The sequence below is a fragment of the Lagenorhynchus albirostris genome, chromosome 6, assembly GCF_949774975.1.
Source record: "Lagenorhynchus albirostris chromosome 6, mLagAlb1.1, whole genome shotgun sequence".
Classification (NCBI taxonomy): Eukaryota; Metazoa; Chordata; class Mammalia; order Artiodactyla; family Delphinidae; genus Lagenorhynchus; species Lagenorhynchus albirostris.
Window position 1 is genome coordinate 68,107,595 of NC_083100.1, and position 17,364 is coordinate 68,124,958.

At 36.0% G+C, this 17,364-nt stretch overlaps 1 long non-coding RNA gene across 1 annotated transcript in view; it reads right to left on the reverse strand.

Moving 5' to 3' along the window:
• LOC132521803 (uncharacterized) overlaps nt 1-17,364 on the reverse strand; it is a 147,688-nt gene that overhangs the window by 129,774 nt on the left and 550 nt on the right. Inside the window, exon 2 of the long non-coding RNA XR_009540963.1 lies at nt 16,927-17,004. This is a non-coding gene — a long non-coding RNA (uncharacterized LOC132521803). The remainder of the gene's footprint in view (nt 1-16,926; nt 17,005-17,364) is intronic.

Consider the following 17,364-nt stretch of genomic DNA (forward strand, 5'->3'; position numbering starts at 1 on the left):
GCTACCAGATGGAAATATCAATCACTTATTTTCATTATCAACACAAAAATCACGATGATAGATAGTCTTCCATTGTAAAAATGAAAATCTGAGACACAAAAACTCTCTGGCTAGGTCAAATAGCTCCTAGCTAATCCACGAAAAGGTTTGTGTAAACTGTAGACTGTCATGGCTTTGATACTATGTTTCATGTTGAGATGACCATAACCTTCTACAGAGTTCAGTTAAAAATACAAATTGTCTTTTATTTTCCAATCAAACAAAACAGTGCATTTGATTGTGAATTTTTTCCATTTAAGTACTGTTTTTCTAGTATTTTATACATTTTTTCATATATAATATAGCTGTTTTGAATTCCATTATATTTTTGTTTCTAATGTTATTTTCCTTTTCTCAAAGTATCATTCTCTAAACCATTGTTTCCTTCCCTAATGTTCTTTCTTCAGGCTAATTCCTAACTTCCAAGTACGTTTCCAAAAGAAGATAATCTTGGCTAAATATAATTTAAAAAAAGAGAGAAAATGTAATCCTTGGAAACAATCAGCTCAGCTGTAATCTGTCAGTATTTCAGCTAACAAACACTAGGGTCTATTTCTATCAATGATTATCATAATTTTTTTTTTTTTTTGCCGCGTTGGGTCTTTGTTGCTGCGCGTCGACTTTCTCTAGTTGCAGTGAGTGGGTGTTGCTCTTTGTTGCGGTGCGCGGGCTTCTCATTGTGGTGGCTCCTCTTGTTGTGGAACATGGGCTCTAGGCGCGTGGGCTTCAGTAGTTGTGGCGTGCAGGCTCAGCAGTTGTGGCACACAGGCTCTAGAGCACAGGCTCAGCAGTTGTGGCGCACAGGCTTAGTGGCTGCAGCATGTGGGATCTTCCCGGACGAGGGATTAAACCACACAATGTCCCCTGCATTGGCAGGTGGATTCTTAACCACTGGGCCACCAGGGAAGTCCTCTATCAATGATTTTTATATATGTGTACAATAAAAAACACATTTGTCCTTCTAATCTTTTATAAGTAAGGCTACCTCGTAAGTATAAGAAATTAAAAAATATATACATAAACAACCATAATGGACGCTCATCTTGCTAATTTCCCCAATTATTGTTAACTGAAATTTATATGTTTCTCTAATGTACTTTTCTCCTATTAAACCATTAATTCTTTGTCAATGCGCTTCAAACAAATGATTGTACCATATGGTTGATTTTGATAGTCATTACCTTGGCCTCTTCCTCTTAGATTATGAAAATGAGCCGACAAAGGACATATGATTTCCTATACCCAATATGAACCAAATATTTTCCTCAGTGAAATTCTTATAGTCCTAGAACCAGGTCATCAAAATTTTATAGAAATTCCTAATCATAAAATCTGACAGATTAAATATATATATATATATATATTTTTGCGGTACGCGGGCCTCTCACTGCTGTGGCCTCTCCCGTTGTGGAGCACAGGCTCTGGACGTGCAGGCTCGGCGGCCATGGCTCACGGGCCCAGCCACTCCACGGCATGTGGGATCTTCCCGGACCGGGGCACAAACCCGTGTCCCCTGCATCGGCAGGCGGACTCTCAACCACTGTGCCACCAGGGAAGCCCTAAATACAGTTTTTAAGCTAAGTGTTGAATATATGTATTAGTCATTCAAACTGTATTAAGGCATCATGAATAATTTGTTTTCAAAATGAAAACATAAGAAAAATAAGAAATATCAAATGAATAAATTCCCATACATATTGGGTTAAATATATGTTTATGATATGTCTACATCAAATTCCTAGAAACTCTAAATGTTACTATATTTGGAAAAAGATATCTACAAATGTAATTAAGATAAGGTTCTTGAGAAGACCATCTGGATTACCTAGGTGGGTCCTAAATCCATAATGTGTCCTTAAAAGAAACACACAGAGGAGAGACACATGACAAAAGAGGAGGAGGCAACAGGACAGAAGCAAAGATTAGAGTGATAAGGCTACAAATCAAGGAATGTCAAGGATTAAAGGCAACCACAAAAAGTTAGGTGGAAGGCATGGAACGGATTTTCCCCCAGAGCCTATAGAGGGGCATGGCTGACCTTGATTTCAGGCTTCTAGCCTCCAGAACTGTGAGAGGATAAATTTCTGTTGTTTTAAGCTACCTGATTTGTGGTAATTTGTCAGAACAGCCTCAGGAAATGAACACTATACAATCTAGAGATTACATAGAGACGATCAGAATTTCTAGAGCATGACCATTCTCTTTTTCTTGGTGAAAAGAAATCACTTCCTTCTAATTACAAAGTTACAGCACTCACAGAAAGAACTGTTATATTTGAATTTCAATAATATTTAGACAACAAAGTAATGTTTCACAATTGTATAATCTGTACTGAGGTACACAATTGTGGTAATGATAGTGGCACAGGAAAAAAGTCAACTAGTAAAACCTATCAAACAGATGAGTGACAGTATGAAGAGTTTATTTCATGCATTTAATATACAATGTTATCAGAAGCCAGTGGATTAAGAGATCAAAATTTCCCACTAGAGGTAACATCCACCCATAAAAGCTAATACCTCTACTTTCCTCATAGTAAGTACAGAGGTGAACTATATAATAAAATTTTATAAACTTGAACCACAATCATCCCAAAGGCCCTGAAGAGAAAAAGAGATGACATGTTTCAACAGCAGAGAGCAAATAACAAAACCCCCAAAACTCATATGTGTTTAGAATGTGATGTGAGGGAAATGGAACACCTAAAAAGAGGTCTAAGAGATCAGCAAGATCCAAACCATGCAGGCCTGGGTTCCTGAAGAGATAACAGTCGCCTATACTAAGTTAGTGAAGTAGGACCCTATCTTGGGATACAGTCCCTATTTTATTGATTTTTATATCCTTAAATTCTAACAATGTTCCTAGGACACAGTGAACATTGTTATATAGTCTGAATGGGCAAATTAATTTTACAAGTAAGACTTCAATGTTCACTTGACAACAGTTTATTTTTGATCATCCTCAAAAACCCACTTAGTTCTGGTTCCTTCCACTACATGGTAAGTTACTTAAGATCCTTTCACTATTATATCTTGGCAAGTAGTAGTAAATGCTCAAGAAATATGCTGAATGAATAAATGAAACACCGAATTATTTTTCAGTGGAATATTTGGTACCCTTTTGGTAGTAACTAGGAGATCAAGGCTGAACTAGCTTGGGCTATATCATATGCAACTGGAATAGTAGTTAGTACTGGCCTTAGTGACATAGCTTGCCACTGCATGTGAACTATCTTGTTCTTTTTTTTTCTTTTTTTTTTTTGCGGAACGCGGGCCTCTCACTGTTGTGGCTTCTCCCTTTGCGGAGCACAGGCTCTGGACGCGCAGGCTCAGCGGCCATGGCTCACGGGCCCACCCGCTCCGCGGCATGTGGGATCTTCCCGGATCGGGGCACGCACAAACCCGTGTCCCCTGCATCGGCAGGCGGACTCTCAACCACTGCGCCACCAGGGAAGTCCTATCTTGTTCTTTATAAAGTGTCTTTTGGCTCTAAGTATGGATTTTCCTTGGCCTGATCTTCTTACCAGGCCTCATATCTCTACCAAGCCTAGGCTATTTGCTATGTGGCTTCTATCCAGTCATGACACTAAAATTTCTTATAACTGACAAACTAATTACGATTACAAATGCTCCCTTAAGGCATTATACTAGGCAATAGTTTGTTAGTCTAATTCTAGCAATCATACATCAACGAAATAAACTTACATTTTAATGTAGTATTTTATTTATACTTTTCACTAATTAAGACTCTTGCAATTTGTTAAATTAAATGTTCATAATAATACCATTACACAGAGAAAATCAGAATTTCTAGAGCATGACCAGAATGTCTCCTTTTCTTAGTGAAAGGAAATCAGTTCCTTATAATTACAAAGTTATAGAATTCACAGAAAGAACTGTTATAATTGAAATTCAGTTATATTTACACAATGAAATAATTTTTCATATTTGTATAGGTTGTTGAGGATCATTTCAGTTGCAAACTGATTCAAGCTTTTATATTATAGTCTCTTTAGTGTAAAAATTACAAAAATAAAAAGGTATGTATACAATAGGAAGGGATGTACAAATGTACATGCATAGCAAAACATATGCTGAAATACTTAAAATACTCACAGATCTTTCCTCAACATTATAACATTAAACAATCCTTTCTCACCCCCAGAAAATCCTATCCTTTTGGAGACAAAAATACTTATCAGAATTTAAAATTTTCATACAAGAGTATGGTTATTTATTTCTGTATATCTTGAGAGTTATATTCAAGCTTAAGCTGAAGCTTTAAGATAACAATAGTGTAAGATCTAGGGTGAAACAAAAGAAGGGGGAAAATCCCAGAAGTTCCCAGAGGTACTTGGGGAAAAAAAGAAAAGATAGGGGAAATGAGGGAATCAAAGAAAAAAGAATGAAGATTCAAGGATGGGTAAATCTCCTCTTTACTGAGCTTTTCAAAAGGTTTGTGATAACCAGCTTTTGTGTAAATGGATTTGATGGCTCTGGGCTGAAGGTGACTGACAGCTGAATCTAGGCCCCCTCGAGAAGTGTCACCCTGGGGATTGCCATTGTTGCAGACTGTTTCTTCTGACTGACCCAGAAGAATCATTATCTCAAGGGGACTCTAACATCAGCCCGCCCTGCTCCCCAAGCAGCCTAAGAGCTAGAAGCAACTTAGTTTCTCTCTTGGCAGTAATTACAAAGGCGAACAAGGGGTGTAACTGAGTTGAGCTTAAGTCTTTCTTCAATCCCCAATTAAAAAAAAAAAAAAATTAAAGTAGTCAAATATTCAAAGATTTTTCCCAAGCAAAGATGTCTGATGCTTTGTTGTTGGAAAAATAAACAGACCTCTGTGTCCTCCTCAGGAAGCGCTTAACTGAAGAGGGTATTTGTAGGTAAATGTTCCAGTCTTTTTTAGTAAAGCTAATGTGTTTACTTTGGGGCTACTCCAGCTACTTTGTTACTAGTCAGCTAAAGTCTGGCCATACTGCTTTAATATCATATAAAACAAACTCCTTCCAAATAGTGTTGTCACAACAGCAAGTTAATAGGGGTATTTCACCCATCTAGTTACAAGAGTTCTGCCCCCAAACCCTGTCCTCCCCGTGCCACCAGCCAGCTCCACGGGGCTGACCCACGCACTAAGGTGGCTGCCTGGAAGGAGGCAGTCTTTTTCTTCTTCCTTTAAACCTCTAAAAAGGCTCCACAGGTACCATCAGGGTAGTAAAGTTGTTACCATAACCAGACTAGTTATTTGAAAAATTAAAAAGCTCATAAACTTAGCAGGAGGCTATAACCACAATTAGGCCACTCTTAACTGCTGTACCTCACAAGCTCCAGTCTCCAGCAGAGTTCCGTCTCCACCTGAATTCGGTCTCCAGCCTTTCCGCCGGGGAGGGGGGGCGGGACTTCCTGTCCGGGGAGGAACCAATCAGAGAAAGGAATGGGAACTACCAGAGGGTTTCTGAAGACGTGCGCTCCGTTCGCGATGTTTCTGTTTGGCTGAAGGCTTCCCTCAGGTAAAGAAACACACGAAACAATCATTTTTGAAACTAAATCTTATTCTTCCTTAATGAAAATCAGCAGGTTTCAATTGTCTGTGACTTAAAGTAATTTGGAAAGTTTTCGTGAAACAGCGTGACGGGGTTTTTCATGCCGGACTCATTTGGTTCTTGGTTCCCACTCTGACCGCAGGTGTTTGTATTTAATTTTTCCTTACTCTTCTTTCTCTTGTTTATATCTCCTTATTTCTATATCAAAATACTCTAGAAAGTAAGCACCGTGAGGCTAGGACTTAGCATAATGCCTGACATACTAAGACATCTATATATATTTGCTAAATTTTGATCCCTGCTTTAAAATGAATTGTTCTTAATCACTTCTCGTTTTTTCTAGTAACTTATTTTTACTTTAAAAAAATGTCATTTTATTGTTTTCCCTTAAGAAGAGATTATTGTTAAGTTGTCTTGGGATGTATTAGCCTTTGTGGGTTATTCATGCGTGATTGTTTGCAGAAATGTTTTTCTTTCAGATTTGTAGTGGAGGCAAGTGGAGCAAGGTAGTGAAAGGTAGATTCTTGAACTTGGAACTAGAATCTTGATTCAGTCGCCTGCAAATTACTTAACATCTCTGAACTTAAGTGGACTCGCCAGTAAACATTTTATAGTAGGGTGGTGTATGAGGATTTAATGAGATAACATGTAAAATTCCCTGGCTTATCGTAGATATTCAGTAAACAATGCTTTGGATAGAAAACATTTGCGATAGTAAGACAATTTCAAAGTAACATAGAAGCTTAAGAACCTAACTGGAAAGCAAGAATTCTCTCCTTCAGTTTCAGTAGTACCACTGGTTGGGATATGACTCCAGGAACATTACTTAACTTCTGTGTCTATTATTAGCATTTGTAAAATGGGGTAATAAATTTTAGCCACTTGGCAAAGTCCCTGCGTACTGTTACAAACAAGACAAGCTCAGAATGGAATCACTTACGCCAAGCCTTACCTCACCAAGCTGAGACTTAATTACAGTTTTGCTTCTCCCAGAAAGGGGATCCTAAATCAGTCAATCAGGAATCACATGCGAGCACTAGCTAGGCAATCTGCCTGATAGACCCTTGCCATCCCTAAAGGAAAGTAATCCTGCAATAACCAACTGGCTTTTTGGCCTAGTATAACTTCCTTGTTCCTGCTCCCATCTGCCTATAAAAGTGTTTCATTTTGTACAGCTCCTTGGAGTTCCTTTCTATGTGCTAGACTGGATGCTGCCTGATTCGAATCCATTTTTGCTTAAAACAGCTCAAAGTTTTTAATATGCCTCAGTTTATTTTTTAACAGTACATTAGATACATAGTGTAAAACACCGTGGTGATAAAGAATATTGTATAAGTCAACTGTTATTCTGTTTTGTGTGATAAAATGCTGTTTTAGACAGTAGAATGAGTTGGTATGCAAAACATTATTGTGTTAATTAAACATATGATTGTGTTAAATCATTAGATTAATTTTCCCTGAATATTCTGTAATCTTTATATTAGTTACTATTAACTAACACAGCTTGACAAATGCTTCTATTACTTGATTTGTGTGTGGTGCTATTTTCGTTGAAAAATTATTCAAAATACACTGGCTAATCGGAATGGTATTCGGGAGCTTTTAATGTAGCTTTAGACAGATCAGACCAGCTTGTGAATGTTTTTCTGAAGTCTGAAATAATGACCATGTTCAGTTCTTGGTCTAGCAAAAAATATCTGGGCCAGGCAACCCCAAGAAGTTTGCAAATTCCAACTCAGTAGGGGACTGACCTATTCCTCAGAAATATCATACTGCTGTCGAAGTCCTATTCCCCCACCAAACACATAACTGAGCTGCAAATAAAAGTTGGGGTATCATTGTTGGAGATTGAGGAATGAAGAAGAATTTATAGAAAAGGGAAAGGTGGTCTGGTAACAACTGCCTAATGAAGGGAAAAAAAACCAGTATAGTGATTAAATCAGATGTACTGTAGATTTGCCTTGTTAATTTTTAACTTTGTTTAGCTGTTTCCTTTCCTATTTGACCTTAGAAAGCTGTTCATCCTGTCGTGTTTATTTACTTACCCGAAATAAGGGTGTAAGGTGCATACTTTTCAGTTAAAATACACTATTTTTTAAAACCTCATATGTGTACAATATATGAAGAATTTAAATTCTTGATACCTGTCTCTTTCAACTTGCAGTATGCCCACTGGGTTGGGCAAAAAAAAAAAGGAGGAGAATTTAAGCAGAATCACTGTCATCTTGGGACATACCTTTCCTAAATGATTACCCCCTCCTCTTCTCCCTCTTGTATTTATTTGCTTGTTTGCTCTTTCTATTTGGGGAACAGTGTTAACAGAAAGCTCCCTAGTAAATTTTATCTTCACGGAGGTGCTTGCCAAGGTAGGGTTTTGGAAGACAATTCTTGAGAAAAACTCAGAATGAGTAAAGAGGGCTCTTCTCTCCTCTTTCCATTCCTAGGGAAGAACAGAGCTAAATATATAATAGTTATAAAAATTAGGCCTAAGTTTATGAGCAGTTTGAAATCCCAGGTAGAGCGAGAATGGTATAGAGACAAGGCCGTGGACGTGGAATTGGAAGACATTGGTGTCAGGCTTGGCCGCACCACTTACTAGTGTGTGCCCTTGGACAGTTTATTTCACATCTCCAAGCCTCTCAATTTCTTTGTATTTATTGTGGGATACTATCTATTTCGTATACCTCATCAGATTGTTATTGAAATCATATAAAATTATATGTGTAGAACAATTCTCTCTCTCTCTCTCTATATATATATACACATACACACACACATACACATATGGAAAATCCAACTTGGTAGTTTTCATAATGTCTCAGTAGAAGTTCAGGAAACTCTGGTGGAGTCTTTGGAGCCAGCACACAGGCAGATCTGTGTTTCTCCCTAGGACAGCAGCTCTACTTTTATATATTTTATAAGCTGATGACAGCTTTCTTTCATTGATTTTTAAAGGACAGAGTTTTAAATGTACATATAACAGATATGTTCACTCTTTAATCATAATAATATCAACTGCAATGTGTTTAACACTATGTAGAAAGCATTGAAAACATCAAAGATACAGGCAAGGATGTTGTTGTGAGGTGGGCCAGATGACCATATTTTAATACCTTTCAGACTTTTTGGTCTCAAGACTACTTTATACAAAATTACTGATGACCCCAAAGAGTTTACCTAGAAAATCCCCCCAAACAGAAGAATACACATGCATACACATTCCATTAGCCTCCAGAGTGATGATGTCATCACATGGCATGTGGCCTCTGGAAAGTCCACTTGAACTCTCATGAGACAGTGAAAGTGGAAAAAGAAAAAAAAGTCTTAGTATTATTATGAAAATAAGTCTGACCTTGTGAGGCCCCTGAAAGAGTCTTAGGGACGCCCAGGGGACCCGAGACCACACTTTGAGAACCACTGGCATATTATTTTGAAGGAAACACCAAGGTACTGAATTATACATTAAGTCGGGTGTGTATTTTTTCCATCTCTGCTTCAGGCTTAAACGAAATTGGAATGATGAATGAGATTTACTTAAAGCAGATGTTATAAAATGTTTTCAGTAATATCCTCACTCTTTAAACCTGTGTTTTAAGATCTTTTTAAAAGTTATGTTGGGCTTCTTTCATTGAAGCATAGCAGCCACTTTTCTCTTCCATGAAGCAAAAAATCAACCACCAATTTCAGTTAAAATGGAATTTGGACCTCTCATTTACTCATTGACAAAATGTTTTGATTTGATTACTTATTATTTTAGGTCTGTGTATTCTGAAAAATGAGTCTTCGTCAGTCAATGAAGCAGCATTTCAGAAAGTTAGAGGTATAGGGCCTCATCACACAGATGTACATACTTTCCTTTAATGGAGTGGCTTTTATTTTAGGTCATCCTTGAGAAAAGCATTGTAGTAGTGATTTCTTTAAACAATTCATTATAGTGCTTACTTAATATTTCAATAATACATTTTAATTGGGCACAATTTGCTCCTTTTGTCTAAAATTTTTTTAAGTTATCTGCCCATTTATAAGCAAAGACAAAAGCATGTCAGTTCCCAAAAGTACTTTCGCTGCTTCACTTTGAGGACATCTGTAGCCTGAACAGTTTTTAGTCCCTCCTAGTAGGTCTCCTCTCAGCTGCTCTGTGTTTTTACATCTCTCAAGAGGGGTTAATTCTTTACAGCTGTATCCTGCCTTCCAAGAATCTAACATGTGCAAATTATTAATCTTTTTCTATTGCTACAGTAAGTCCCCAGGCCATAAACACCCCCTACCTAAAACTGGCCCTTTTCCAAGAAAAACTTTAGTATTCTTTCCCTGCAAAGATAATTTGGTCTCCTTTGGTTTACATTGTTATTTAGAACAATTGGTAAGATACAAGAATTTACTTCCAAACAGTTATTTAGAAATAGAAATTTAATTTTAAACCTCTATCCACTGTTATATAATTTGAGTCAATTTGACATTCCATTTATTTAAGAAATCAGGCAGCTTTTTTTCAAGAGTATACTTTTCACGATTTTTTACTAAGTATTATGCTAATTATATCAGGTAGGACTTTTTTTTTTTTTTTTTTTTTTTAGCGGTACGTGGGCCTCTCACTGTTGTGGCCTCTCCCGTTGTGGAGCACAGGCTCCGCACGCGCAGGCTCAGCGGCCATGGCTCACGGGCCTAGCCGCTCCGCGGCATGTGGGATCTTCCTGAACCGGGCACGAACCCGTGTCCCCTGCATCGGCTGGTGGACTCTCAACCACCGAGCCACCAGGGAAGCCCAGGACATTTTTAATAGAAAGAAATAGTGTGTAGCCTTTCCTTCAGTGTGAGTAAATTACATTTTTTCACATATGACCTTCATGTATTTATACTTGAAGTCTATATCATGTTTTTGTATATAAACATATTAATGTTTATTTATAAGGAAGAAAACAAACAGAATATTATGGTAAAACAATTTATATTAATATACAAATATGTTGACCAATCATAGCCAGTTTCTCAATTTTCATATACAATATACTTTATTCTAGATTTTTATATCCTTCAGGATTTACTGTAAGATGGTCACTGCTTGGCCATTTCTCTCTGCCTGTATGATCTACGTTTTCTCCATTCCTTAGCTGCTGGTTGAATACTCTTATGACACCTCCAGCCTTCAAAATAGATCATTTATTTTAAAAGTTAAATATGTCATTATAAAATATTAAGAAATTCTAGGAATTGCATTTCTCAGTGATTACATGCCTCTAGTGGTGTTGCACGTCACCAGGCAGAGGGTCCAGTGATTTTTACCACCTGACAAGTGCAATAATCCCACAGAACCGCAAGGCCTGAAGCATCTTATTGCTGTTATGAAACAGAATTTATAAATAAAAATAAGGAAAACAGCCAGAGCCATGAAATTCCTGGGCTCCACTGACATTGATATGACAGCCTATCAGAAATTTCCATTTATGCCAAGATTGCCAAACCAATAATTTTAGCAATAAAACCTACTCCAAGAAGTATTAAAATGTTTTGCCTCTAATATGTTTTTAAACACAAAGGAATTTTAAAGGTAGGTTCGTTATAATTCAGACATACAATCATTTTAATATATACAGAAAACCTCCCTGTAGACCAATTAAAAGAGCTTCCAAACAATACAGATTCTTAATTCACATAATATTATAACTCAAGCAAGTTATATTTCAACAGTTTTAGATAAGCTGTATAAGAGTAGGGAAAAAAAGGATTAGGACAATAGTGAGATTTGAATTGCATTTTGTATTATTTCAACTACATTTTAACAGGCTTTATGACTGAAAGAGGGAATAAGAATGCAGAAGGGACAAACTTGCGTAGATTATGTTTTCATTACTTGCATTATTCCAGTTTAAAAATGTCAGTCGCTTGTCATGTTAACTAAGAATGCATTCACTATTGTACATATCTAAAGCTGGAGTTAAACTGAGGATTTTGCAAGGGACAGATACAAAGAAGTGATTTTTCCTTCTCTCTGTATATAAAAATAGAACTTTCAGAAATGTCATGGCTGACACATTTAGCTGCTGGACATTGAAAATCCTCTTTCTGACTCACAACCTGTGACTGGAACTCTGTCAGAGTAATCAAGAGATGTTATAGAGCACAAACAGTAGAAGAGGCTTTGCTATTTGGCCTTGTTTTTAAAGCAAAAGGGATTTAAATTTGGATTATAAATAAACGTTTCTTATACTCATTTTTAAAATACAGAAAAAGAATTCATTGTGTAAGGTATTTGTACAGCTGATTATCTAATTCAACGAGTATTTTAGAAACATGTGGACTACTGAAACAGCATAACATGGTAAGAGAGAAACATGACTGAATAAATATGCTGAATTATTTTTCTGAGATTGCATTGCAATTAGTGATGACCATAAAGGAATACAGTGAACCTTTAAAAAACACAACCATACTTCAAAAATTGAAAGGCATTTCTTGAATAGTATTTGTCTCCTTCTGATCTCATATGTAATTAGAGTCCCTCTTTTTTCAAGAGAGATCAAGGGAATTATGGCACACATTATAATATATATTTTCCCCAGTACTCTATAAAAATTCAGAGAAGCTGGGTATTCAGGTTTTTATTATGTCTATGAACATTTTCACCAGTGCATACTTTAAGAAGGATTTTGTCGTAATTGTCAATTTTGTGAAAACAGAATATGACTGAATAGGCATTCACATCAATATCCATGAAATGGATGAAATAAGACAAGTTCTTAGTAAGTGTTCACAAAATTGTTCCTGATATTTTAAAATTACCATAAGGTATGTCTTCTTGATTTACCCTTACTTTCAGAAATAGCAAAATCTAAACTTTTGAAGGTGAATGAATGACCTTAATATATTTAGGTTCACTGATATAGCTGATTATGTGATACTACGATAATTTAGGGGAAGGTATTCCAAGTTTCAGTTGTTAATTGTTAATTGATTTAGGGTCCAAGTTTTATATATTTATACTTGTTGGAAAAGGGCATCTTTAATGAAACTACAGAACCTAGTCATATTCTTGCAAATGAAACAAGGTAGGTTCATTCTCCCCCACGCCGTATCTCTCAAGTCTGTTGATTATAGGCCAAGCTAGGAAGTAAATGTTTGTCTGGTGTTGTAGTGGAAAGAACTGTGGCTTTAGAGTTAGATTCAAATTTTGCCTCTGACAGTTATTAGTTGTGTGACCTTGGGCAAGTTACTTAATCTTTATGAGCCTAAATTTTCTCATCCTAATAATGGGGAAGATACCTAGCAGCTCATAGACTATGAGGTTTAACAAATCAGGTAGTAACATGGGACTAGTACCGTGTCTGGCCTCAAAAGGGCATTTGTTAAAACAAATTATTCCTTTCTTCCTTAATTCCATTTCAAAATTTATTTTTGCCCTTTTTTGCCCAAATTGTAAGTGACATTTTCCCCATGTCCACATTTCCCAGGGAGCTCATGTTTTGCCTTGATAGTCCAAGTCTATCCAAATGAGCAATACTCCATTCTTCAGTTTTCCTTGAATGTATGTTCACTAGAGCATAACTATTCTCTTACCCATTCTCTCTGGTTTTATCTAAGTAGAAGCTTACTATTCTAGGAAATAACAGGCTAATGTATTTTTATTAACCTGAAGAATCACAGAATCTTAAGAGCCTGAAGGGATCTACTGAATTAGAGATCGCAATATCAAATGCCTACAGGGCTAGGCAGATGCAGTAAATGAGTAAAATGGGCTGGGTGAGTGCAGATGCATGTTCAAGACTAAAGAGTAGAGGCAGGTGGGCGAAATGGTGAAAGGGAACAATTATTATGGTGACAGATGGTAACTAGACTTGGGGTGATCACTTTGTAGTATGTACAAAGATCACATTATTATGTTGAACACAGGAAACTGATATAATGTTCTATACCAATTTTACCTCAATAATAATAAAAAAAAATCTGAAGAGTATAACTGAAACCAACTAAAGGGAGCTTGCATCTGTAGAGGGCGTCACTACCCAGCTCAAGCTAAGTGTTGCCATATGGTAATTTCAGCACTGCATTGGGACAGATTTTTGAGTTAAAAGAAAAAAGGAAATTTTTATGTGAAAACTTTTAATTAAAAATGTTGTTCTTGTTTAAAAACACCAGTCTAAACCAAATATATCTACTGGCCAGATCCACACAACAGGTCGCCATTTTAGAACCTCTGTTAGATCATCTGATACTAGTAACCTCATGTTCAGTTGAAGACACTGAAACCCAGAGAGTCAAGTTACTTTCCCAAGGTTAGTTGTGGCAAAACAAGGAGTATAACTCAGGTCTCTGGACCCATGGTATAAGAATGTCTGCCACATTTGGTCACTTTGCTACTTCATTCCTCTCAACATACATAATGATGTTTTGGAAGTGTATTATTTTCTTCAGGTTACAGGTGTAATATATAATGGTATTCTTTCTTTATGCTAAAGAATCATCTAGTTCACTCCCAAGTGGTGTATGTATACAGGATTTGATCAAGAAACTGATACCTTAATATTCAAAACCAGTTTGTATAGCTTCTCCAATATGAGTTTACCTTCCTGCTAACCTTTACTACACTCTAGAGTTATTTACACTCTGGAATTATTTGCCTTGAGTTTATTGTTATATTATAATGACATTTTAATATTTTAGGAAAATTTAGGGCAATTTAGTATTTCACTGTACTCAAATACATAATTTAACTCTTTGGGATTAACTCAAAATGTTTCAGATTAGCTTATGTATATGTATAGTTCACTTGGTCAAGTTTAGACTTTCAGAAATCAGAGATTATTAAGTGCAGACATACTACTTTGGGGAACATCAGCATGTCATTTCTGTATTATAAAAATGGAAAAGAAGTCTTTTGTTGATTTGTGCATGGAGGTTTCTATATTCAGGGTATCCCTAACCTCTAAAATCTAAAAGCTGATTAGCAGTTTGTGGGCAAATTTGAGGTAATTTTGGCATTTTTACCTTAGAGTAAATCATAACTCAAGTCTAAAATTCTATTAGGCAAATTTCTTATATTATTATACATAGCTTGGTACCAGTCGTTAAAAAAAATCTAAATTCCCTTGAGGCTTCTCATTTGAATATTTGAATTTTAATGTGGCATGCCTATATTTTCAACACTAAATTTAAACCCACCCTGGCCACATACTAATTGAATAGAACTGTCCATTCTAATTGTGGGTAATGGGGATTAGGATGCTACAAATGCAGTGTGTTGATTAGGTCACATGGTATCATTTCAGAGCTGTGAAAAATTCTTATCTTTGGTTTTGCCCTTCCCTTGAGGTGCCCAGTCTTCTCTGTGACCACAACTTGCTTCAAGATTTTTAAATGTGCTGCTAACTAAGGTGGCTGCATTTTCTGACCTTACTGGTGGGAATAAAACAGAAGTCTCTCAAGTGCTGTAGGAACTAATTAATATGCATATTATTCCAGGAAAGAATAATCTTTGTGGGAGATACACATGAAATAACTTGCTGCCATAAGGCCAAACCCACTGCTAAAACAGAAAGAGATTCTTTATTTAATTATGATATTTTACTTCTATAACTTAAAGCACTTAACATAAATTTGTAAATGTGTATGTGTGCATATATGAAGTTTTTTACCACTCTTAAATTGCCTTTCTCTGATTGATAAGCAGTATATCAAAAATAGGCTCAGAAATTATAAAACTTCCAAAACATTTGGAGAATTTAAAAATTTACATGGGATTAAGGAGATAATTAAGGGAAACAGTTGTAGTCATTTCACTTAATTTAATGCCACAAGCACTTGTGTGATTGTAAAGAGCAAAACACCACTCTGTAACAGGCGTAAGAAATACCATGATAATGGTCTGTCTCTGAAATTTCCTCTCTTTATTGACCTTATTCACCTAGGTTGGAAGCTGAGTTGCTTATGACACAGGCCAAACCATGAACTGATAGTCATAAAAGAGAAAACCCAGTATCAGAAGAGATTATTCATAGCTAGTAGGTGGTTAACTAGATGAAGCAGCCAGTGTCAGGGTGTAGCCAGGAATGAATACAAGGTTAGACTTTCAGTTCAAGAACAGGACTGGGCCTTAGACATTAATATGTGGCAGATTTTTGAGACAGGAAAACTGGAATACAGCAACAGGAAAAAGATTGAGTTACTAGACTGGGGATGTAAAGTGGAAATCTGAGCCAGAGGTAAGTCAAACACCAAGTTCCTTGACTTGAAAACTACCTTGACTTGATCCTTAACCTACACACAATGTAGAAGACTTATTGATTTGAGGAGTTTGAACACCTCTGTCTAATCATTGGATGACTACTAAACTATGCAGATACACATGGGGGTGACCCATTGGACACCAGGCTAAAACTTAAAATTAGTATAAAATATACTGAATAGAGACATTGGCAGCCACACACTATGAGGGAAACAGGTTCCACAGATTAATTCCTGACATTCTAAAATAAACAAACACACAAAAATGAAAGAAAATATATTCAGAATGACAGTCCTCAGGAAAAAAAAATCAAGAGTTGCTATAATATATAATCTAAAATATCTACTTTTTAAAAACATAAATAAAGAACCATGCAGAGAAAAGTATGACCCACACTTAGACAAAACAGCGACAAGTCAATAGACTGTATCTAAGAGGGCCTAGATCTTTAACAAAAATTTCAAAGCAGGTATTTTAAATATTTCAAATAGTTAAAGGAAATCATGTTTAAAGAATTGAAGGAAAATATGATAATAACTCATGACATAGGAAATCTTAATACAGAAATAGAAACATAAAAATAAATGGAAGTTCTAGAGTTGAAAAGTACAGTAATGGAAGGGTAAGATCACTAGGTAAGATCAATAGCAGATACAAGATGGCAGAAGAAAGAATAGGAGAACTTGAAGATAGATCAATAGATGATGGATAGATCAATAGAAATAATCCAATGAAGAAAATATAGAAAATTGATTAAAGAAAAATGATTAGCATCTCAGAGACCTGTAGGACAACATCAAATATGCCAACATATGCATAATGAGAGTCCCATGAAGAGAGGAAAAAGAGAAAGATATAGGAAACATATCTGAAGAATAATGGCCAACAACCTTCTCAAATGTGTTGTTAAACAATATACAGATTCAAGAATCCCAGTGTATTCCAATTGGGATAAAGACAAAGAGATTCGTGACCCATCATAATCAAATATTGAAAACTAAGAGAACATGGTAAGATTAATAGCTGATTTCTCATCTGAAAAACCGGAGGCAAAAAGGTAGTGTAGTGACGTTTGAAGTGTTGAAAGAAAAAAAAAATGAGAATTTGTTGCCAGTAGACCTACCTTAGAGGTCCTAAAAGAAATTCTTCAGGTGAAGAAAATTATACCAGACAGTAACTTGAATCTGCAGAAGAAATAGTGCTGGAAAATATATGTGTAAATATTTTAAAAAAACCCAACTATATCTTTTTTTTCTCTCCTTGTTTTGATTTCTCTAAAGGATATGATTGTATAAAGTAATAGTTGTAACACTCTGTTGTTAGTTTGTAACATATCTAGATGTGATAAAAAAATAGCACAAAAAAGGTGGGAGGAAATGGAACTCTACTGGAACACGTTGCTATATTTTACTGGGATTAAGCCAGTGTTAAAATAGATTTTGATAAATTAAGATGCATGTTGCAACCCCTAGAGAAACCACTAAGAAAATATCTTTAAAACAGATTAAAATATTAACAGAGGAATTAAAATCATAACACTAAAATATATTTAACACAAAAG